Source organism: Mustela lutreola, chromosome 6 (genome assembly GCF_030435805.1).
Source record: "Mustela lutreola isolate mMusLut2 chromosome 6, mMusLut2.pri, whole genome shotgun sequence".
Taxonomy (NCBI): domain Eukaryota; kingdom Metazoa; phylum Chordata; class Mammalia; order Carnivora; family Mustelidae; genus Mustela; species Mustela lutreola.
Window position 1 is genome coordinate 112,192,726 of NC_081295.1, and position 24,533 is coordinate 112,217,258.

Genomic DNA, 24,533 nt, shown 5'->3' on the forward strand with positions numbered 1-24,533 from the left:
AAGAAAGCGGTGATGGTTTCCTATAAATGTGTTAAAAAGAGTAGATAGCATTAGTAATCAAATTAACACAATTTGTAAAAAAAAAAAAAAAAGAGAGAGAGAGAGAGACCACTCCTTATCAATCAACTTACACAGTATACTTTAAATGGCCATACTTTATATTAGTGACAAAGGGAATGTCCTTTTTGGAAGACCATTTGACCAAATATACCAAGAAGTTTTAAAAAGTTTGTATCACTTTAAACCATGATTAACAATGTAATTTCCATACATTTATTATAAAGAAATAATCATAGATGTATAAAAAGATTGATTTAAATATTAGTGAGAAGTTAGAGACAATTTAAATATCCAATAATTGGGGATTATATAATAAATTATAGTGACTCCAAAGAAGAGACCACTATGTGATTATTAAAATCAGATTCTGGAAGAATATTTAATGATATGGTAAAATGTTCATGATGTAATTGTAAATGAAAAAAGACAGGTATAAAATAGTATAAATATGATCTCAATTTTTTAAGAAAAATAAATTCTTAAAAAATAAGAAATGAGGAGGAGTCAAGATGGCGGAGAAGTAGCAGGCTGAGACTACTTCAGCTAGCAGGAGATCAGCTAGATAGCTTATCTAAAAATTGCAAATACCTACAAATCCATCAGCAGATCGAAGAAAAGAAGAACAGCAATTCTAGAAACAGAAAAAATACCACTTTCTGAAAGGTAGGACCGGCGGAGAAGTGAATCCAAAGCAATGGGAAGATAGACCTGGGGGGGAGGGGCGGGCTCCCAGCAAGCGGCTGAGCAACGGAGCACAAAATCAGGACTTTTAAAAGTCTGTTCCGCTGAGAGACATCGCTCCAGAGGCTAAACCACGGGGTCAGCGAGGCCTCAGGTCGCGCAGGGTCACAGAAGGATCGGGGGTGTCTGAGTGTTGCAGAGCTTACAGGTATTAGACCGGGGAAGCCGGCTACAGAGACAGAGCCGACAGTAAGATCACAGCTCTGTGTTACCTTGAACCAGTCGCAGGCTCGGTGAGCTCGGAGTGTGGCCGGAGGTCAGGCAGACGGGAGTAACTGGGCACTGTTCTCTGAGAGCGCACTGAGGAGTGGGGCCCCGGGCTCTCGGCTTCTCCAGGCCGGAGACCAGGAGGCCACCATTTGTATTCCCAACCTCCGGAACTCTACGGAAAGCGCTCAGGGAACAAAAGCTCCTGAAAGCAAACCTGAGGGGATTAATCAGCCTGGCCCCTAGTAAGGGCGGTGCAATTCTGCCTGGGGCAAAGACACTTGACAATCACTACACCAGGCCCCTCCCCCAGAAGATCAACAAGAAATCCAGTTAGGATCAAGTTCACCTACCAAGAAGTGCAGTTTCAATACCAAGGAGAGCAGCACAATTCCAGAGTAGGAGAAAGTAGAGCACTGAACTCATGGCTTTCTCCCTATATTTATTTAGTTTTACAGTTAATTTAATTTTTTCTCTTTTTCATTTTTTTTCTCTTCTTCTGCTAAAATTTTTTTAACTTTTACCCTTTTCTTTTTTAACGTTTTTAACTAGTTTATCTAATATATATTTTTTCTTTTTTATATTTTTTCTTTATTAGTTTTCTTTTTTATTGCTTCTTTTCTTTTTAATTTTTTCTGAACCTCTTTTTATCCCCTTTCTTCCCCCTCCCCCCCACGATTTGGGGTCTCTTCTGATTTGGTTAAAAGATATTTTTCTGGGGTTGTTGCCACCCTTTTGGTATTTTACTTTCTCCTTCATATACTCTTATCTGGACAAAATGACAAGGTGGAAAAATTCACCACAAAAAAAAGAACAAGAGGCAGTACAGAAAGCTAGGGACCTAATCAATACAGACATCGGTAATATGGCAGATTGAGAGTTCAGAATGACGATTCTCAAGGTTCTAGCTGGGCTTGAAAAAGGCATGGAATATATTAAAGAAACCCTCTCGGGAGATGTAAAAGCCCTTTCTGGAGAAATGAAAGGACTAAAATCTAACCAAGTTGAAATAAAAAAGCTATTAATGAGTTGCAATCAAAAATGGAGGCTCTCACTGCTCGGATATATGAGGCAGAAGAAAGAATTAGTGATATAGAAGACCAAATGACAGAGAATAAAGAAGCTGAGCAAAAGAGGGACAAACAGCTACTGGACCACGAGGGGAGAATTCGAGAGATAAGTGATACCATAAGACGAAACAACATTAGAATAATTGGGATTCCAGAAGAAGAAGAAAGGTAGGGGGAGCAGAAGGTATACTGGAGAAAATTATTGGGGAGAATTTCCCCAATATGGCAAAGGGAACAAGCATCAAAATTCAGGAGGTTCAGAGAATGCCCCTCAAAATCAATAAGAATAGGGCCACACCCTGTCCCCTAATAGTAAAATTTACAAGTCTCAGTGACAAAGAGAAAATCCTGAAAGCAGCCCTGGAAAAGAAGTCTGTAACATACAATGGTAAAAATATTAGATTGGCAGCACAGAGACCTGGCAGGTCAGAAAGACCTGGCATGATATTTTCAGAGCACTAAATGAGAAAAACATGCAGCCAAGAATATTATATCCAGCTAGGCTATCATTGAAAATAGAAGGAGAGATTAAAAGCTTCCAGGACAAACAAAAACTGAAAGAATTTGCAAACACCAAACCAGCTCTACAGGAAATATTGAAAGGGGTCCTCTAAGCAAAGAGAGAGCCTACAAGTGGTATATCAGAAAGAGTAACAGTCACCTTACAGGCAATACAATATACAGTAACAGTCACCTTACAGGCAATACAATGGCACTAAATTCATATCTCTCAATAGTTACCCTGAATGATAATGGGCTAAATGCCCCTGTCAAAAGACACAGGGTATCAGAATGGATAAAAAAACAAAACCCATCTATATGTTGCCTCCAAGAAACTCATTTTAAGCCCGAAGACACCTCCAGATTTAAAGTGAGGGGGTGGAAAAGAATTTACCATGCTAATGGACATCAGAAGAAAGCAGGAGTGGCAATCCTTATATCAGATCAATTAGATTTTAAGCCAAAGACTATAATAAGAGATGAGGAAGGACACTATATCATACTCCAACAAGAAGATCTAACAATTTCAAATGTCTATGCCCCCAAAGTGGGAGCAGCCAACTATATAAACCAATTAACAACAAAATCAAAGAAACACATCAACAATAATACAATAATAGTAGGGGACTTTAACACTCCCCTCACGGAAATGGACAGATCATCCAAGCAAAAGATAAACAAGGAAATAAAGTCCTTAAAGACACACTGGACCAGATGGACATCACAGATATATTCAGAACATTTCATCCCAGAGCAACAGAATACACATTCTTCTCTAGTGCACATGGAACATTCTCCAGAATAGATCACATCTTCGGTCCTAAATCAGGACTCAACCAGTATCAAAAGATTGGGATCATTCCCTGCATATTTTCAGACCACAATACTCTGAAGCTAGAACTCAACCACAAGAGGGAGTTTGGAAAGAACCCAAATACATGGAGACTAAACAGCATCCTTCTAAAGAATGAATGGGTCAACCGGGAAATTAAAGAAGAATTGAAAAAAATCATGGAAACAAATGATAATGAAAATACAACGGTTCAAAATCTGTGGGACACAACAAAGGCAGTCCTGAGAGGAAAATATATAGCGGTACAAGCCTTTCTCAAGAAACAAGAAAGGTCTCAGGTATACAACCTAACCCTACATCTAAAGGAGCTAGAGAAAGAACAACAAAGAAACCCTATACCCAGCAGGCGAAATCATAAAGATCAGAGCAGAAATCAATGAAATAGAAACCAAAAAAACAATAGCACAAATCAATGAAACTAGGAGCTGGTTCTTTGAGAGAATTAATAAGATTGATAAACACCTGGCCAGATTTATCAAAAAGAAAAGAGAAAGGACCCAAATAAATAAAATCATGAATGAAAGAGGAGAGATCACAACTAACACCAACGAAATACAAACTATTATAAGAACATACTATGAGCAACTCTACACCAACAAATTTGACAATCTGGAAGAAATGGATGCATTCCGAGAGACATATAAACTACCACAACTGAACCAGGAAGGAATAGAAAGCCTGAACATACCCATAACTAATAAGGAGATTGAAATAGTCATTAAAAATCTCCAAACAAACAAAAGTCCAAGGCCAGATGGCTTCCCGGGGGAATTCTACCAAACATTTAAAGAAGAACTAATTCCTATTCTCCTGAAACTGTTCCAAAAAATAGAAATGGAAGGAAAACTTCCAAACTCATTTTATGAGGCCAGCATCACCTTGATCCCAAAACCGGACAAGGATCCCATCAAAAAATAGCTATAGACCAATATCCTTGATGAACACCGATATGAAAATTCTCACCAAAATCCTAGCCAATAGGATTCAACAGTACATTAAAAGGATTATTCACCACGACCAAGTGGGATTTATTCCAGGGCTGCAAGGTTGGTTCAACATCCGCAAATCAATCAATGTGATACAACACATCAATAAAAGAAAGAACAAGAACCATATGATACTCTCAATAGATGCTGAAAAAGCATTTGGCAAAGGACAGCATCCCTTCCTAATCAAAACTCGTCAAAGTGTAGGGATAGAGGGCACATACCTCAATATCATCAAAGCCATTTATGAAAAACCCACCGCAAATATCATTCTCAATGGAGAAAAACTGAAAGCTTTTCCGCTAAGGTCAGGAACACGGCAGGGATGTCCATTATCACCACTGCTATTCAACATAGTACTAGAAGTCCTAGCCTCAGCAATCAGACAACAAAAAGAAATTAAAAGCATCCAAATCAGCAAAGAAGAAGTCAAACTATCACTCTTCGCAGATGATACGATACTATATGTGGAAAACCCAAACGACTCTACTCCAAAACTGCTAGAATTCAGTAAAGTGTCAGGATATAAAATAAATGCACAGAAATCAGTTGCATTTCTCTACACCGACAACAAGACAGAAGAAAGAGAAATTAAGGAGTCAATCCCATTTACAATTGCACCCGAAACAATTAGATAACTAGGAATAAACCTAACCAAAGAGGCACAGAATCTATACTCAGAAAACTATAAAGTACTCATGAAAGAAATTGAGGAAGACACAAAGAAATGGAAAAATGTTCCATGCTTCTGGATTGGAAGGATAAATATTGTGAAAATGCCTATTCTACCTAAAGCAATCTACACATTTAATGCAATTCCTATCAAAGTACCATCCATCTTTTCCAAAGAAATGGAACAAATAATCCTAAAATCTATATGGAACCAGAAAAGACCTCGAATAGCCAAAGAAATATTGAAAAAGAAAACCAAAGTTGGTGGCATCACAATTCTGGACTTCAAGCTCTATTACAAAGCTGTCATCATCAAGACAGTATGGTACTGGCACAAAAACAGACACATAGATCAATGGAACAGAATAGAAAGCCCAGAAATAGACCCTCAATTCTATGGTCAACTAATCTTCAAAAAAGCAGGAAATAATGTCCAATGGAAAAAAGACAGCCTCTTCAATAAATGGTGTTGGGAAAATTGGACAGACACATGCAGAAAAATGAAATTGGACCATTTCCTTACACCACACACGAAAATAGACTCAAAATGGATGAAGGACCTCAATGTGAGAAAGGAATCCATCAAAATCCTTGAGGAGAACACAGGCAGCAACCTCTTCGACCTCAGCCGCAGCAACATCTTCCTAGGAACATTGCCAAAACCAAGGGAAGCAATGGCAAAAATGAACTATTGGGATTTTATCAAGATCAAAAGCTTTTGCACAGCAAAGGAAACAGTTAACAAAACCAAAAGACAACTGACAGAATGGGAGAAGATATTTGCAAACGACATATCAGATAAAGGGCTAGGGTGCAAAATCTATAAAGAACTAGCAAACTCAACACTCAAAGAACAAATAATCCAATCAAGAAATGGGCAGAGGACATGAACAGACATTTATGCAAAGAAGACATCCAGATGGCCAACAGACACATGAAAAAGTGCTCAATATCACTCGGCATCAGGCAAATACAAATCAAAACCACAATGAGATATCACCTCACACCAGTCAGAATGGCTAAAATTAACAAGTCAGGAAATGACAGATGCTTGCGAGGATGCGGAGAAAGGGGAACCCTCCTACACTGTTGGTGGGAATGCAAGCTGGTGCAACCTCTCTGGAAAACAACATGGAGGTTCCTCAAAATGTTGAAAATAGAACTACTCTATGACCCAGCAATAGCACTACTGGCTATTTACCCTAAAGAGACAAACGTGGTGATCCAAAGGGGCACGTGCACCCGAATGTTTATAGCAGCAATGTCCACAATAGCCAAACTATGGAAAGAACCTAGATGTCCATCAACAGATGAATGGATAAAGAAGAAGTGGTATATATACACAATGGAATACTATGCAGCCATCAAAAGAAATGAAACCTTGCCATTTGTGACAACGTGTATGGAACTAGAGGGTATCATGCTTAGCGAAATAAGTCAAACAGAGAAAGACAACTATCATATGATCTCCCTGATATGAGGAAGTGGTGATGCAACATGGGGCTTAAGGGGGTAGGAGAAGAATAAATGAAACAAGATGGGATTGGGAGGGAGACAAACCATAAGTGACTTTTAATCTCACAAAACAAACTGAGGGTTGCTGGGGGGAGGGGGGTTGGGGGAAGGGGGGTGGGATTATGGACATTGGGGAGGGTATGTGCTTTGATGAGTGCTGTGAAGTGTGTAAACCTGGAGATTCACAGACCTGTACCCCTGGGGATAAAAATATATTATATGTTTATAAAAAATTAAAAATTAAAAAAATGGAAGAAAACATCTTAACAATGGATGTATCTAGGTAATGGGATTATAAGTGATTATTACTTACTTTTTTATACTCCTTCATACCTAAAAAATGTCCATAGAGAATAGAATGTGTGTGTGTGTATGTATATATATATATACATATATATATATATATATGTCGGGAGGGGTGCGTGTGTGTGTGCCTATATGTACACATCTATTCACTATAGACATTTTTAAAAATATGAAATGTATTTAGATTTTCTATGATATGCAGCCCTCCAAAATCCTGTATATATGTATTATGGTATCAGATTTGGCTGTGCATCATGGAAAATCCAAATACATGGCCTAAGCCCTATAAAGGTTTATTTCTCTCACTTAACAAAAGTCTAGAAGCTGCAGAGTTATCAATGACCTAGGTTCCTCGTAACTTTCTGCTCCACCAGTAGAACGTAGCTTCCTTCTTAAGGTCACTTTAAGGTCCATTTTATCTGCATTCTAGGCAGGAAGAAGAATGAAAAGGGTAGACAAAAGCATATGTCCTACCAAGTCAGGCCCTTTGAGAAGCCTTCCTAGAAACTCTATCCAACAACATATGATTGCCACCACACTCTGCAACCTGGGAACTGGAGATTCTACTTGCTGCTTGGAGTAAATGTCGGGTTTCTTTCTAAGAAAGTAGGAAAGAATGATATGGGGTAGGCAAGTAGTAGGCTCTGCTACATTTACAGTAATAAAACAGCTTTAATTTTTTTTTTAAATGATAGTGGGAGAACAAAAAAGGAATCTCTTTTTGTTGAAAAAGAATGGAAGAGAAAATAGGAAGTGCAGTTAAGAAATTATGCATTATGAAATCAAAGAATATTATTCTGATACCCATAAGAAGGGAAAAGAGCTCAACAATCAATTCAACTATCAGCAGTTTAAAATTTTAAATATGCCTTATATCACTTTCCAAAAAATTTTTTTTCAAGGAAAACTTGAATTACAAAAAGAGAATGAGAAATATGATGGACTATAATCCTGATATTCCATTCTATTCACTCTTCTTACTTCTTTTCAGGATTCCCAGAAGTTAAAGTAAATCTTTGGAATACAGTAGATATTGGCAATTGGAGTCTGGTTCCTCTGCTTCTCCCTGTGTAAGACAGAAGTTTAGAATTCCCATAACGTATAATTTGTATCTCAAATAGATCAGTTTTATCTGTTCTCCTACTCCACGGGGTAAATATTTCTATATAATATTTGCCATTACATAAATGTCTTGTTCTTCATGTGAATTTGCTACATAAATATGAATATCAACAATACTTAAACATATATGCAACTTTAAAAGGTACATGTTTTAAATATATATTAGTATATATAATGATTTTTAGATGTTATAAGCCATTTTTCACAATAAATCTCAATGGCAAATCATGTAATTATTAAGGTAAGAGAATTTAAATTCATTTTGAAGTTAAACTCTACACCAGGCACATGATTCAAGAAAAGTTGGAGCACAGGAACAACAAAAAGTATTAAAACCAAGTAAATGTGAAGGATTTTGTATTTATTCAGTTATATAGCTAAAGAAGTCACAAGAAAATACAAGACTTCTATGAAAGTTATAGATTAGCTAATTTTAAGAATTTAGCACTTCTGAGTAAACAGGATGGTCAAAAAATTCAAAGAATATTAGATACCTAGGTTTAAATGGAAATACAATAATTAGAAGATGCTCAAAATTAAAGCATAGAGATCTTCTTTCTTCAGAGCTGAAGCTAAAATTTGTTATCACATTACTTTCCCTGCCATCCCAGGATTTGAGATTTTTTTTCTCTTTTTATTTGAGAGGTATAAGATTACGTATATATTTTCAGAGAGCTTATTTTGCAAAAGAAACAGTAATAAAAATATCTATGAATGCAGGTGATATATTCCATGATTAAAAGGATCTTTATGCTGTTCCCTTAAAAGTGACAGCCCCCTCCTATTCTAAGCTGTCAGATCTATTGACAGAAACCCACCCCTATGGAACACAGAACTGTCTTTATTTAATTTCCCCACTTAATGTCAGTAGTAAATTTGGTTAAGACAAGACAATACCATTTTCAAACAACAGTTAGCAGATCATTGAAAGGCTACTAAATTATGTCATGGAATCTTTAATTTATTACTGCTTTATATTCTACTGATTCATTTATCTGTGGCACCAGAAAGCTCCTAAATTCTGAATCCTTCTCATTTGATTGTTCAAAATCATGCAATTGAACAGCATTTAGGCATATTGTGCAAGAGTGGGATTTTTACCAAGAAGCTTATGTATAAAATACAGTTCCTGATCTCTGGAAACTTTCTTTGTGAAAATAAGAGTTTGCTAAAAATTTTAAAAGAGCTTTAAGAGTTGCCTATTGTGTATTATTCCTTGTCTTGGTGTTGTACTAAGTGTGTCACAATAACCCAGCAAAGTAGGCACAATTATTATCCACATTCTGGAAAGAAAGAAACTGAGGCTCAGAGAGGTAAAGTGATGGACCCCAGACTACAAAACTAATAATTAATGACAACAGTTTCAAACATGACAAAAAACCAACACTACCCTGAGCCTACATTGGAGCATAAAAGACCAACTTACCTAAACTGTACATTAACATAGCATGACTGCTGTACATTTAAGAAAGGGTGTTTATATGGATTTGAAACATAAATATGTTTTATAGACATATGCAGAAAGCAAATAAAAACAAAACAAAACAAACAACAACATAAAAAACCAAACCCAAAACAACCCTTTAAACTGAAACAAGTCAATCCCGAATGAGCACTCCCCCACAACCAAAAAAAAAAAACAACTTGAAGCAAGTCTGCATTGTTTAACTTCATTTAATCAACAAGGTTGAGGCAAGGTTTTTCAATATTCAATAAATAGGAACAACAACAATAATAATAAAAGCGATGTGTTCTTAGGGGCAATTGAATAATATGAGGAGTGATGATAGAAGGGGTTTCCTGATGATCACTCTCGTGCTTTGAAACCCAAGTCTCAGATTTAAAATACATGATGTTTCCCTTCCCACAGATGTCACTTGGCATCTAGAGTTATCCAACTTTATTTTCCACCAAAAAACATGTAAAATTTAAAAGTAATCTTCTTTCTTTACTATGAAACAGCCAGATATGACAATATCAGCTGTTAATGCAAAAAGGCCTCTGCCCACTTCATCACCTAATACTGGACTAAGTTTCCTCAACTTAGGAAAGAAATTCCTTGGGAATATATCCCCCACCCCGATCTTGTCTCCTGGGTATCCCTCAGTGAATCCTGGCTGTCTCTACCGCATGTACCACAGTCTGCTTTGCTGAGTACGTAGCACGTACTTATGATTAATAGAATAAATGTCAATGAGGGACTGTAAGAGCACAATTGTTAGCCATCATGGGATTGACTATATTCTTCTGAATCTGAGAGTAGCTTTACCCAACATAACAATGTTCAGGATACAAAATATAGCAACTAAACTACATTCCATATTTTCAAACCATGAAATTCATCACTAATGTAAAAAAAATTCATCTAACTTAAATAGTCTCCATAAATCGCCCTCCATAACAATTTCCAAAATAAAAACAAAAGGCCAAATACAGCCTCTAGTCTGAATTTATGGCTTGTTCATGCCATAAGATAAGAAATGTATCCTGACAAGTTCTTTGAAATGTCCGTTTATTGTACTGCTGAGCCTTTCAAGTGATATATCTTCTGGCTGTAAGGCCAATATTTGCATCTTGACTCATTTTTATAGCCATGTTACTGGGTTGTCATGACCCAGAATCCAGTATACTGGTATAAAAACAATAAACTCTTAACCTTGTAAACATTTTATTTCCATTCCTTCAGAACAACTAAAAGGTGCTAACTCTACAAGCTTTCTTTATACAGTACAGGTCACATATACTGCATTAGACTACCGAAGTAAATGAAATATTTTGGAGTTTAAGTATCAAAGATGTCAAAATACTGTACTGACCATGTTCATATGTTTTATCCAGTGTTTTATTTTCCTGGAAAAGGATTAATATTTATGTTTAAGCAAACACAATTAAAAATCAACTTGTAGGGGCGCCTGGGTGGCTCAGTGGTTTAAGCCTCTGCCTTCAGCTCAGGTCATGATCTCGCTTCTCGGCCTTTTGGCTAAGATCAAGTGTAGGATCTCGGGATCCTGGGATCGAGCCCCGCCTCAGGCTCTCTGCTCAGTGGGGAGCCTGCTTCCCCCCTCTCTCTGCCTGCCTCTCTGCCTACTTGTGATCTCTCTCTATCAAATAAATAAATAAAAATCTTAAAAAAAAATCAACTTGTAATTGTCAGCATATACCAAAATATTATGATTTAAGATGAAAAGAAGCTAATTTCATAGACTTTGATTCAATTATTTCTACTTCAAAATATTTAATGGCCAGTGAAATATTGTTTCACTAGTTGACTTACAGGCAATATGTAGATGTCTTTAGAGATAATGTATGCAAGAATACTTGTACTTTATAGCTTCTTTTGATTTGATAAGCATTGTACTTTAATACATGGAAAGGACATATGGATTAATATATTCACACATGTATTTTAAATATGAATACAAATTCATTTTTCTTAGATTTAATAGTAAATGTTCAAATTTCTAAACTCTATTTACTAATTCTTTCACTAGAATCTAAATACTTCAACAACAACATGGGAATTGTAATAGTTTCTTTAATCTGACTAATGGTATGGAAACAACTTAGTGGGATAAAGGAACAAAGGATGGGTTTTAGATTTAAACAGACCTTGAGAAAAAGGGGAAGGAAGGAAGGCAGGCAGGCAGGCAGGCAGGAAAGCAGACGTACATACATACATACATAGAATATTTTGTCATTATTCTGTGGATTCTATTCCTTCATTTACCTCTGATAAATCTTTGATTTATTCTTTTTATTTTAAACGTAATTGTTTTAGCTTTATTTTTATTTTTATTTATTTTTTTTAAAGATTTTATTTATTTATTTGACAGAGAGAGATCACAAGTAGGCAGAGAGGCAGGCAGAGAGAGAGGAGGAAGCAGGCTCCCTGCTGAGCAGAGAGCCCAATGTGGGACTCGATCCCAGGACCCTGTGATCATGACCTGAGCCGAAGGCAGCGGCTTAACCCACTGAGCCACCCAGGCACCCCAGTTTTAGCTTTATTTTTAGATTGCTCTATTATTTCCTATTCTTTGGGAACAAATTCTTCCTCTCCTGGTGTGGATTAGTGTTGTGTGCTTTGCAGTTTTGCCTGTGAGCTCCTCTTTAACAGATGCACATTCCTGATTATAGAGGCTTCCCAATGACCAATTTTATTCTGTTTTAAAATTGAGGTAAAACAGAAAACATAGAAAAACATATAGAATGTTTCCAGCATCCTTTTGGCCAACACCCCCTGAAAGGTATAAAGTATAACTATATACTAGTTACCCTGATATAGGTAATGAGTAAGTTAGTATTCATATGTTTCCAATTCTGTTCTTTGGTAAGATTGCCTTTCCTATTCTAGGTCCTTTAAATTTCGACATAAATTTTAGAATCATCTAGTTAATACCTACTAAAAAAAAACTGTTAGAATTGTGAACATGATTGAACTGAATATACAAATCAATTTACAGAGTATTGACTCCACAAATATTGAATTTCTAACTTCAAAAACATGGTAAATCATTCCATTGATTTGGCATTCTTTAATTTCTCTCAGCAATATTCTCTAGTGCTTCATACAGTTATACTACACTTATTTTTCTCTATATGATTTTTCATACTACTGTAAATTATATTTTTAAGTTAATTTTTAATTGTTTCTTATAAATACAAATATGGTTATTTTTGTATATTGACCCTATATCCAGCAACCTTACTAACTGCATTATTTCTAATATTTGTAGTTTTTGAAAGATTTTTTATGAATGTAATCATGTCAGTGGAAAAATGTTACAGTTTTCTTTCTACCTGTATAGTTGTTACACCTTTCCCTGCTCCCCTCAGTTTAATAAAAATGTTAAATAGAAGTGATGAGAGGAGACATTTTGTCTTATTCCCAACTTCAGGGGAAAGAATTTAATATTGCATCATTAAGTATGCTGCTTTCTGTAGATTTTTTATATATACCCTTTGTAATATTCAGAAAGTAGTCTTTATTTTTAGTTTTTTGGGAATTTTCATTACAGACATTTATTGAATTTTAGGAAACATTTACTATATTTATTGAGATGGTCATATAATTTTTATCCTTTAATCTATTAATGTGTTAAATCCTATTTATTGATTTAAAAAAGACTATTAAATCAGACTTGCATTCCTGGAATAAATATTTGTGGTAAAATTTTAGATAAGCTGTGTTCATAGCTCTATGGACTTCACTGTTTCCAGATAGCTTTTTACATTACTATCTCAGGAACTGTGGCAGTTCAAATGAGAACTATACATAGTAATCTAGAATCATTCTGTAGGTAGATTAGTGAGTAATATAATGGATTTATATTATTCTGATTATGACTCACTTCTCTAAACAGAGGTAAGGAGCTTAATAAAAAATAAATAAGTAAAAAAAGTAGCCAAAATACATTTATATGCCCTTAAAACTTGTGGATTTTCTTAGGCATTGACTTAGTCTGATGACATTAAGAAATAAGTAAATGAGGAAGTTAGGAAAGAGTTATAGGCTGGAACAGGGAACAAGGAGGAATGAAAGCAGATCAAGGCAAGACTACAGCTGTCTGTGGCCCTCTTGTGGAGAGATCAGAAGACAAACTCCACAGCTTCTGGGAATGGGCCTCACATTATTTGTAGCACAACAGCGAATGTTTATAAAGATGATCCTAAGTCACCTACAAAATATTAAATTATATTTAGTTTGTTCTAATTAAGAAGATGAAAGGATTTTTTTAAAGACATCTTGTGTAAAATGGTTGACATTCCATATCCGATAGACAAATCTACACTTCTATATAAAGTTATATGTAATTGTACACAATATATAAAGTCATCAATGTTTATATATTATGTATATAATATATATGTATGTATACATACATAAAGTTTGTATATAGTTACATACTTATATAATTGTACAGACTATGGTTCAGCCATCTTAGGATTCAGTTTCTCAGTCTTTAGAATAACTAAAGTCAAACTTTCCTGTGACCATTCTTTGTCACTCTCTTGCGTTTGTTTGTTTGTCATTCTGTTTTTAAAAAGCAAATGCAATGCACTCACCGGTTAAGAACTTTCACCCGGCAAACAATTTCAACGATGGTTTGAATAAGCAACAGCTGTCATAATAGCACGGATTTACCTGTTCTTCTTCCATTCTTGCATCCATAAAATCATTTCCTTTTACCCAAGAGTGTACTGAGGAGTAATCAGTGTTTTTAAAAACAGTTTGAAGGTATAAAATTATTCTAAAATGTTAATCTTGATTATTATTATTATTATAATAGCCAAAAAGCATACAGATGTCCTCAACCATTTGTGGAAATGGTAAAGAAAAAAAAATCCTTTGGGCCCTACTGCAGAAGCAAGGCAGCAAATGCAAAACCGATGACGGCTAAAGTTTTGCATTAGAGAATCCTAATTAGATTCTCTCACCTTTTGCCTGACAGAACACAATCTTCAAAACCCATTAAGCCAGCTGTCTTCAAAAACATCCTGAAATTCTCACAAAACTCTGTTTAAGCAAAATTGAGCTAGGTACTAAAGCCCATCATAGAGTAAAATCTAGAGTTTATATGACCTAAGTTATCAATGATGGTAAATTTAACTTCATGGTAAAATATATTTGCTTTTGGATCCGGGATATTTCCCATCCGCAGAGTAGGTGTAGGCTATGCTATACATAGCATATAAACATGTCCATATAAACATGTCACATAACAAGTACATGTTGATAACTTCCAGATGTATAGTTATAATTCAGACATCTCTTCTGAACTCCAGACTCACAAGTTAAGCAACTATTTGATATTTCCAGTTAGATGTGGTATAGGCATCTCAAATTTCATGTATCTAAAAATGAGTGCCACTAATTCTCAGACATCCCCGCAGATGGAATCAGTATTCACTTGGGTGCTCAAACCCGAGGACTGTTTTTGATTCCTCCTTCTTTGTCGTCACTCATATTTAATCTACCTCCAAGCCTTGTCAACTCAAATACAAAAATGTCTTGACTCCCTTCACTTCTCTTCACCTTCACTGACACTGCTATAATGAAATCATCTCTTGCCTAGATGATTAGATCTTATCTATGTGAATACTACTTTGCTCCATCCGTTTTCAATACAATCACCAAAACGATCTTCTAAAAGTGTAAATCTTGCCATGTCAGAATCCTGTTAAAAACTCTCCAGTGACTTCCCATTTCACCTAGAATAAAATAAAACACTTTACTATGGCCTACAAGACTGCATACTCTGGCCCTGCCCCATGGTTGACTGTTCTTTGCTCTTCTGGACCCTCACATTCCAGTCACATGGGCCTTCTTTAACAACATCTCAAACACACTAAATTCTCTCCTTCCTGAAGATCATTACAAAAGGCTGTTTTTTCTACCTAGAATGCTCTTTCTCCTGACTGCCAACTTCTCTGATCTCCTGTCTAACTTCAAATATCATTACCTCAGGGAAGCGTCTATTAACATTCTACTCTCTAGAGTGGTTGTCTCACTTCCCCCCTCCATTTCCCAATAGTCTCTCTTACTGTACACTGCTATCTCCTCTTGGTAGCCTGCAGAACAATGGGTAAGGTATTTGCTTATTTGTTTACTTTTTTCTTTTTGTACTCCTCTCCAAACTACAAGCTCCACGGGAACCAGAATCGTCACAATTTTGTTGACATTGTATATAGAGTACCATGTCGTTGTAGCATACATGTGTTGGAATGCTGATGAGTTTGTGTTATGGAAATAGAGACTCTTCAGTTAAACTTATTTCTCATTGCACTTAGTTCAGAGGCCTATTCTTTTTTTTTTTTTTTAAAGATTTTATTTATTAATTTGACAGAGAGAAACTACAAGTAGATGGAGAGGCAGACAGAGAGAGAGAGATAGGGAATAGGGAAGCAGGCTCCCCACTGAGCAGAGAGCCCAACGCGGGACTCTATCCCAGGACCCTGAGATCATGACCTGAGCTGAAGGCAGCGGCTTAACCCACTGAGCCACCCAGGCGCCCCTCAGAGGCCTATTCTTAAGTGGGGAATTCAGCAGTGGGAAGCTAGACAGGGTTACTGGAACACTTTCTAATCAGGTTGAATGTTCACCATGTTCACCATATGTGAAGTCTTTACTATCTGTATTGTATCTCTCCTCAATTAGCAAGAAGCTAGTTCATCTTCCTTTGCTGCTGCAAAAATTATCCTCCTCCTCAAAGGATTTCAGTGGTGCTCTATCTTGCCTTGCCAAAAAGTCTGGGTGTCCACATCTCCCCAGTACGCCTACCTATATCACCTCCGTCATATTCCCCACCTGTTAGCAGCACACTAATCAAGAAATACCACTCACTTTCCCTTCTGTCTCTCTCCTTCTATAGAAGCTTTATAGGACAGTTTATGCTATTTCAAAAACCTAGAACAAACTCCCATCTGCCATCTGTTAAAACATAATTTCTCCTTCATTAAAAATCTTTCTTAAACCCAAGCTCATTTCAGAATAAGTATGAGTCTGAAAAGAAGTGAGATGTCTCATATTTAGAGTCATGTGTCTGGCAATGTACTTTATGTCTACCTTGATTTTCTTAATCAGAAAAAAAGATAAAAAATAAATTCTAAAGTAGAAAAGCAAAATTATAGTATTTATATATTTTGAATATATGTGACCATATTTATACAGACACATATTCTATGTGTGACATGCTGCAGTGTTGCAAAATTATAGGAAACCAAAACTATGCTTCCATTCTACACACTGCCTAACACACTGTGGAGACACAATAAACATACATATGTGTTATCATAAATGTGCTGATGTACAAATTATAGATAAATATATATGAAGTTTCCAAAGAGTTTCAGATTTTTTAAAAACAAAACTACTGGCATACTTCTACTACTTGAGAAGGTACCTCTCTATAGTAATATCAGGGTAGTCAACCAGTAAGTCTCCTATTCCTGAAGTATTTAAACATTTTGTGTTCTTAGTGAGGCTATCTTTACCAAAGTAGGATAAAGAAATTCAACAGTTCCCCAATGGGATACAATATGAGTATGGGGCCAGAAAAAGGGATGATTTCACCATGTATCCTCAGTCCTCTGAATCTTGAAACAAACATTATGTCAGTTGTGGGAATCACTGGCTGGAAGCAGGACCACATCTGTAAAAAGTGGGAACTGATAAAAGACCATGAGTTTATTATGAGTCAAGACTGGGTCCTTTAAGAACTCAATATTTAGAAGAGTTGGTCAGATGAGAACAGGCTATAATTCCCCTATACTTGTATAGGCTTAATGTGGACCTCCATATTTTAAATGCAATTTGAAGAACTTGAAAACAAAACAAAACAAAAAACACCTGGGAATGGCATGCCAAAATGACGGGTGGGATGATAATAAAGACAACAAAGAACAAATAAAGCATTCAGGGTTTTTCAATTTGCAGAAATAAAGGTAATGGGATGATAACTACTTAAAAAAGCAGAAAAATTTTACGTAAAGTGTATTTCCCAGCCTTACAAGGTGGGTAAAGTGGGTTTAAATTGTTATTGAAAGGAGATTTACGGGGCACCTGGGTGGCTCAGTGGGTTAAAGCCTCTGCCTTCAGCTCAGATCATCATCTCAGGGTCCTGGGATTCTCTGCTCAGCAGGGAGCCTGCTTCCTCCCTCTCTCTCTGCCCGCCTCTCTGCCTACTTGTGATCTGTCTGCCAAATAAATAAAATCTTAAAAAAAAAAAAAAGAGAGAGAGATTTACACTAGAAAAAGGGAGCTTGGTTTGATAGACATTATAATGTTTAAAAAGAGGCTTCTGCAAAAATGAATAGTCTCTATCCTCAGAGAGCCTGAGAATAAGATGCATGGTAATCTACCTTATGTTGCTTTGATGTTGGAGAAAATTGTTTAGTCAGTTCACACTTAGGTGTCCCTGAAGAATTAGGGGTCTTCCATCCTACTTTCAGTGACTCTGAAAACTTTTTCCTTAATTATAACAATTGTATACAAATAGTTTATAAAATACTATTTTAAGGCACAAATATTTCTTACTAGAAATCTCTACAGTGTGATAAGAAGGCGAGATGTGAAACTGAGGAGATAAAAAGGGAAGTAACTTTTCTGTGATCATAAGTTAATTTGAAAAAAGCACATCTCTTTCTTGTTCTTCTCTCCTCCATAATTCTGTAGGTCAATTCTGACACAATACACATCCCAGGAGTGAGGTGGTAGAGCAGGTATAACTAAATTTAAACTGCAGGAAAATAGAAGATGGGGAACGTCATAAATTGAACATGTCACAAATATTGTATGTTGAAGAATTGGCCTTAATTGCACACAGAGGTGTTCTCATTACCAACTTGAGTGATGGGGTCACCCCTATATCATGGATATAAATTCTACTACCCTCTGTCTGGTTCTGACATTTTCCTTCTGCAAAAAGTGCATCATGGCTCAGTTCCAGTCCAACCTTTCCTATAACGGCACACCCAAAATAATATCTGCAATGGCAACAGGAAGTTCCTGAGCTTGACCTTTACCTATCACAGGAAGGAGATTGTGTTATAATAGTACTCTTTGCAAAAACATTATACTTGTGAACTGATAAACTTTTCATTCACAAAAAACACAAAATACAAACCTATTGCTTCAGGCTAAGTCATTAAGAATCACAAAGAGCTCATAAAATCTAAATAAAGACACTGTCAGCACTAAACGTGTGCAATTATGCCACATTACCAAAAATTTTACCCTATTTATGGCAGATATTTTACAATTATAATCAGGATGGGTAAAATAAACACAAATGCATTTATCTAGTTAAGTTGTTCAATTTTGCTGATCTTCTGTTTTCCCATTTAGGAATTTGGATTACAGCTGATTTCTGAGAACTTTCCAATTAAAAAATTTTAAAAGTCTCAATTCAGTGAGTTCCTTTTGATTAACATAGGAGTCCAGAGAGCAGAAAATGCCTTCTCTCATAATACTCATTTAAGTACTCTTTCTGCTTGCTTTTAGCCAAAAAGTTCATTCAGGAAACCGAACTGTAATACAAACATTGAAACAATGCAAGCAACACAACCCACAAACATGCCCCATCACCATTACCACCTCTCAAAATCAAGGTATTCATCCTAAAGAAAGGAGCGGGGGAAGAAAAATATAAAGCAACAAAAAGATTATCTCTAGTTGGCTTAAAATTTCTAGCAATATTTGGAGTAAGAGGATGACTGACAAGGGAAATGTTGAAAAATATCATTATACACATTGTTTGTAACCTATCTGAATTTTAGCAAAGAAAAAAATCAATTATTTGATTATCTACATATTTTTAGACATCTGATTTTGTTTCTAAAAAAATACAAATAATTGACAGAATCAAGCTGCCTTTTAAATGAAACTATGAAGTGAGTGGCTAAAAGGTAATTTCATATTTTACTAATTTATTTCAAGTTTTTTTGAAAGAATTAAACATAATTCTTTTTCTCCTACAAACAATTTCAAAAATTTCAGTTTAAAAGATAAAGCTTGACCATGACCTAGAATGCCAAACAGATAAAATATCCTAAGAATGGCTGTCATTTAAAAAAAAAAAAAAAAAAAAAAAAGGCAAGGATGTGGAGAAAGGGGAAACTTTATGACTTTATGCATTGCTGGTGGGAATATAAATTGGTGCAGCCATTATGGAAAACAATGCAGAGGTTTATTTAAAAAACTAAAAATAAAACCACCGTATGATACAGCATTGCCTCTTCTGGTATATACCCAAAGTAAATGAAACCAGTACCTGAATGAGACATTTGTGCTCTCGTGTTATTTGCTGTTCTATTCATAATAAACAAGATGTGGAAACAATCTAAGTGTCCATCTATGGAGGAATGGATAAAGAATTTATGGTTTTTATATACAAAATAGGATATTATTTAGCTCCTAAAAAGGAGATCCTGTCATTTGCAACAACATGGATGAACCTGGAAGACATTATGCTAAGTGAAATAAATCAGAAACAAAAAGAAAAAAAACTGCATTGTCTCACTTACATATGGTATTGAAAAAAGTTGAATACATAAAAGTAGAGAGTAGTGGAGTGGTTACCAGGACAGGGAGGTGGAGGAAATGGGGAGATGTTGGTCAAAAAGTATAAGGATGCAATTATCCCTCCTATCAGGTGTACTTTGTTCTTTAATCCAGAGCTTCTCTGGGTCAGCTGCTTAGAGAATAACCTTCTGTTCTTAGCTGGGATGTTGCATATTTGTATGAGGTGGTAGACGTGACCTGGAGGGTATAATGATTTTTACAACAAATTTTCAACCTGTTGAAATTACTAACAAATTGATTCCTATTTTCTACTCCACTGTTCACCCCCAGCCTTCATATGTATATGGTGTCTTCAATTGTTAAGAACTATGAATGATATGGGACAATAGTAATATCTTTGTTGCATGTTCTTATTATTTTAGAAAAGACTGCTTACCAAATTGCTTTCCCCAGTTTATGAGTTTGCTGGAGCTGCTATAACAAAGTACCACAAGCTGTGTCACTTGACCTACAGAAATTTTTTGTCTCATAGTTTTGGAAACTAGAAGCACGCCTCTCTTCTAGTTTCTGGTGGTCTGCTGTCAATCTTTGAGTGATGGTGTTTTTCTTTTTCAGTTTTTTTGGTTTTTGGGGTTTTATTAATTTGTTTTTTGGCTTGTAGATACGTTACCTCATCTCTCCCTTTGTCTTCACACTGTGTTCTCCCTGTATCTCTATCTCTATGTCCAAATTTTCCCTATTTATAAGGAAACAGTCCTATTGGGTTAGCACTTACTCTAATGATCCTATGTTAACTTGATAACCTACAAAGGCCCTATTTCCAAATAAAATCACATTCTGAGGTACTGGAGGTTAGAAAGTCAATACAAATTGGGGGGCTGGGGAAGAGAAGAGACACAATTCAATCTATAACACCCATCTTAACATCATGTTGAGAAAAAAGAAAGTCTGGTGATCTTAATAAAGAATGGGGAGGAGACTAGCTTCCTGTAAAAGCGGTCTAACAGAAAGCACCACAATGAGAGAATCCAGCTCCCTAGGCCAGAGAAGGAGGAACTTCACCAGGAGTAAGGAGGGGAATAATCAAGAGATAGGAAAAGCTGATGTCTACCTCTCAGTATGAGGGGATTTATGTGGCTGGACCTTACTGTTATGTGTAATTTGCCTTTTATTTCTTATTTCTTTTTTTCCACAATTGACTTAATCACATTGCCTTCTCCCTGGCCAGAAGCTGTCAAATTTTCTCTCACTGAGTGGGGGGAAGGGGGAGACTCAAATATTACCTGGTCCCTTCAACTACCTCCTGACTCCAGGACTAATAAGTAGTATTCTTCAGCAGAAGAGCTGTCACACCCACTAAATTCCTAGTCCTAAAAAAAAAAAAAAAAAAAAAAATAAATTCCTAGTCCTAGACCTGTATCAGCAAAGAAGCATAGATTTCGCCTTAGAATTGTCATCCTATTCTTCCTAAAGCAATCATTAGATTTAATAATTTCCTTCCTTGGATGGACAGGTAATAGTTTCTTATCATCCTGGTGCCAGCTCAGAATCTATGTTAACAGTAATAACCTACTTATAACATTAAATTCTTTGTCACATCCAACTCTTAACTTCTTCCTAGCGTCTTAAAGGGAACCCATTATCTCTCACCAAGATTTGAAATTTCCTTTCATCATTAGAATCCTGGTATCCATCCAAGTGGTTCAACACTAACTACTTTCACTAGTGTTGTAGATTAATAGTACATATAGGCAAATAAAAATAACACAAACAATAAGGGTGGCAATAGTTTAAAATCATTGTTAAATTAGTATTTAAGATTAAATGAGTGAATTTTCATAGAAGTAGAGAAGATTATTACCTGTTACTGGTGATAAGGAAGAAAATGAGTAAAACTAATAACTGTACATAAAAGTAAGAGTTGAAAATGCCCATAGGCCACATTATTCAAATTCATTTTATGTATGCGATGTCTTTCATTGCCACTCCAGATATCTTTTTCCCTTTTTCGAGCTCACAAATTATAATCTATGAACCCACCTTCTACTTCCCTGAGATCTTTTCCCATTTCTTTGGTCCTCAAAAAGGACTGGCACAGTGATGATCTGGCTAGCCAGGAGGACTAAAGTCCGAGTCTTGAAATTACATTTACAAATAAGCACATTGGTTTTCATGACATCATATTGTTTTGGACCAATAAACATAAAATATTCTAAAGGTCAGGTAGGGTTATGGGGTTATGGACATTGGGGATGGTATGTGCTATGGTGAGTGCTGTGAACTGTGTAAACCTGGTGATTCAGACCTATAACCCTGGGGCTAATAATACATTATATGTTAATAAAAAATTAAAAATTTAAAAAATATTCTAAAGGTCATATTCTAAAGGTCATTTAACATGAAGAAAAAGTAAATCCTCATTGTAAAGATGATGATGATGATTTGTGGTTGTTTTGGTGATAACTCTGGAGGTATGTGGACAGGGCTAAAACTTCCAATCCACCACTGATACTATCCTAACCTTTCTGTAGATTGCTCCTTTTTCCTATTTATCTCTCTCTGCCAAAGAACTATGTCCTACCTCCTTTTCAAAGTTGTGTTCTTAACATCCTAACCTCTGTCTACAACAATTTAACTCATGAATTATCTTCTTTTCCACACTTTAAGTATATACCCTTATGTATAGTCTATATTCTGGGAGATCTACAAATAATAATCTTTTCATTGAGCTATAACCAGCATAGTAGTTTCAGGTGTACCTAATGACTTGGTATTTGAATAAATTGCAAAGTGATCACCATAATAAATCTAGTTAACATTCATCACCATACATAGTAACAAATTTTTTTGTCTTCTGTGAACTTTTAATACCTACTTTCTTAGGGGCCCCTGGATGGCTCAGTTGGTTAAGGCTCCAACTCTTGATTTTGGCTCAGGTCATGGTCTCAGCATCATGAGATCAAGCACCATATCAGGCCCACACTGGGTGTGAAGCCTGTTAAGGATTCTCATTCTCCCTCTCTCTCTGCCCCAGCTCAAGTGTACTCTCTCTCTAAAAATAAAAACAAAAACAGAAACAAAAACCTACTCTCTTACCAACTTTCAAATACACAAAACAGTATTATTAACTATAGTCACCAAGCTGTACCTTACATGTTTACGCTTCTTTAAGGGCAAAGGCAGTTAGTGGAGTGGTCAGGAGGAGACTGAGAGGCCAGGCCTCCATCTAACACCCACCCATCACTACTATCCAGACCATCAGAAAAGAGCTCTTACACATCTTGGATTTGAGGTTCCCAGTACAACTTTTTCTGAAAAGAAATTTTGACTGCCAGGAAGAATGTTAAAGAAATCCCTGGCATACAAATATGCTTATATTTTCCATATACCATATGTTCTTCCCTATTTAATAAAAGTTTCCCAATTAGAAGCCAACCTTCATCTTCCTTTCACCTCCAAATAATCTATAGCCATTATCGATCACTCTCTATTACTATTCTTACTACTTTTCTTTCTTCTTTCCTCTTCCTCTCATTCTTTTTTCTTTTTTTACAGTTTTTTTGGGTCACTGTCTTCCCACAGGAATATAAGCTCCATGAGCACAGATATTTTGCTGTTTTGCTCATTAATTATTACCTCATGCCTAGAATAATAACTAGCAAGAAGTCAATATATAGTTGCTTAAAAAAGTAAGAGATATTGGAAAAACACAGAAAAATTCAATAAACAAAAAGGAAAGACAGTACTAGGTATTTACCCAAAAGATACAAACATTGTGATCCAAAGGAGCATGTGCGTCCCAATGTTTATGGCAGCAATGTCCACAATAGCCAAACTATGGAAAGGTCCCAGGTGTCCATCAATAGATCAATGGATAAAGAGGAGCCTTGGGAGACCTAACTATAGGAAACAAACTGAGGGTTGTTGGGTGGGGGGGATGGGGTAACTGGTGATGGGCATTAAGGAGTTCTTGTGCATGTGATGCAATGAGCACTGAGTATTATATACAACTGAAAAATAACTGAGCTCCACCTCTGAAACATACACCGTATGTTAATTAACTGAATTTAAATAAAATAAGATTAAAAAAAAATTTTTAAAGATCACAAGTAATCTCACTATCCAAAGCTAATAGTTATTAACATTTTAGTGGGATCCTGTTCTTTGCAGATATATACCATATATTCTTCCAATAGCTCTCAATATTTTTGAGGAGACAGAAATATAAGTTATAATACAAAATGCTAAGTACTATGACTGAACAAAATGCTATGAGGCAGAAAAGATAAGTAATTAATTCTGCCTGGCAGAGTAAAGGAGTATAACAAAAGCTGAACTTAAAATATGAGTACAACTTGCCAGATTTCTATGGGAAATGTTAAAGAAAAGCCCTAATTCCTATTACTCTGCTATATTATTTTTTAATTATTTTATTATTTTTAAAATTATTTTTTAATTATTTAATTATTTTATTTTATTTT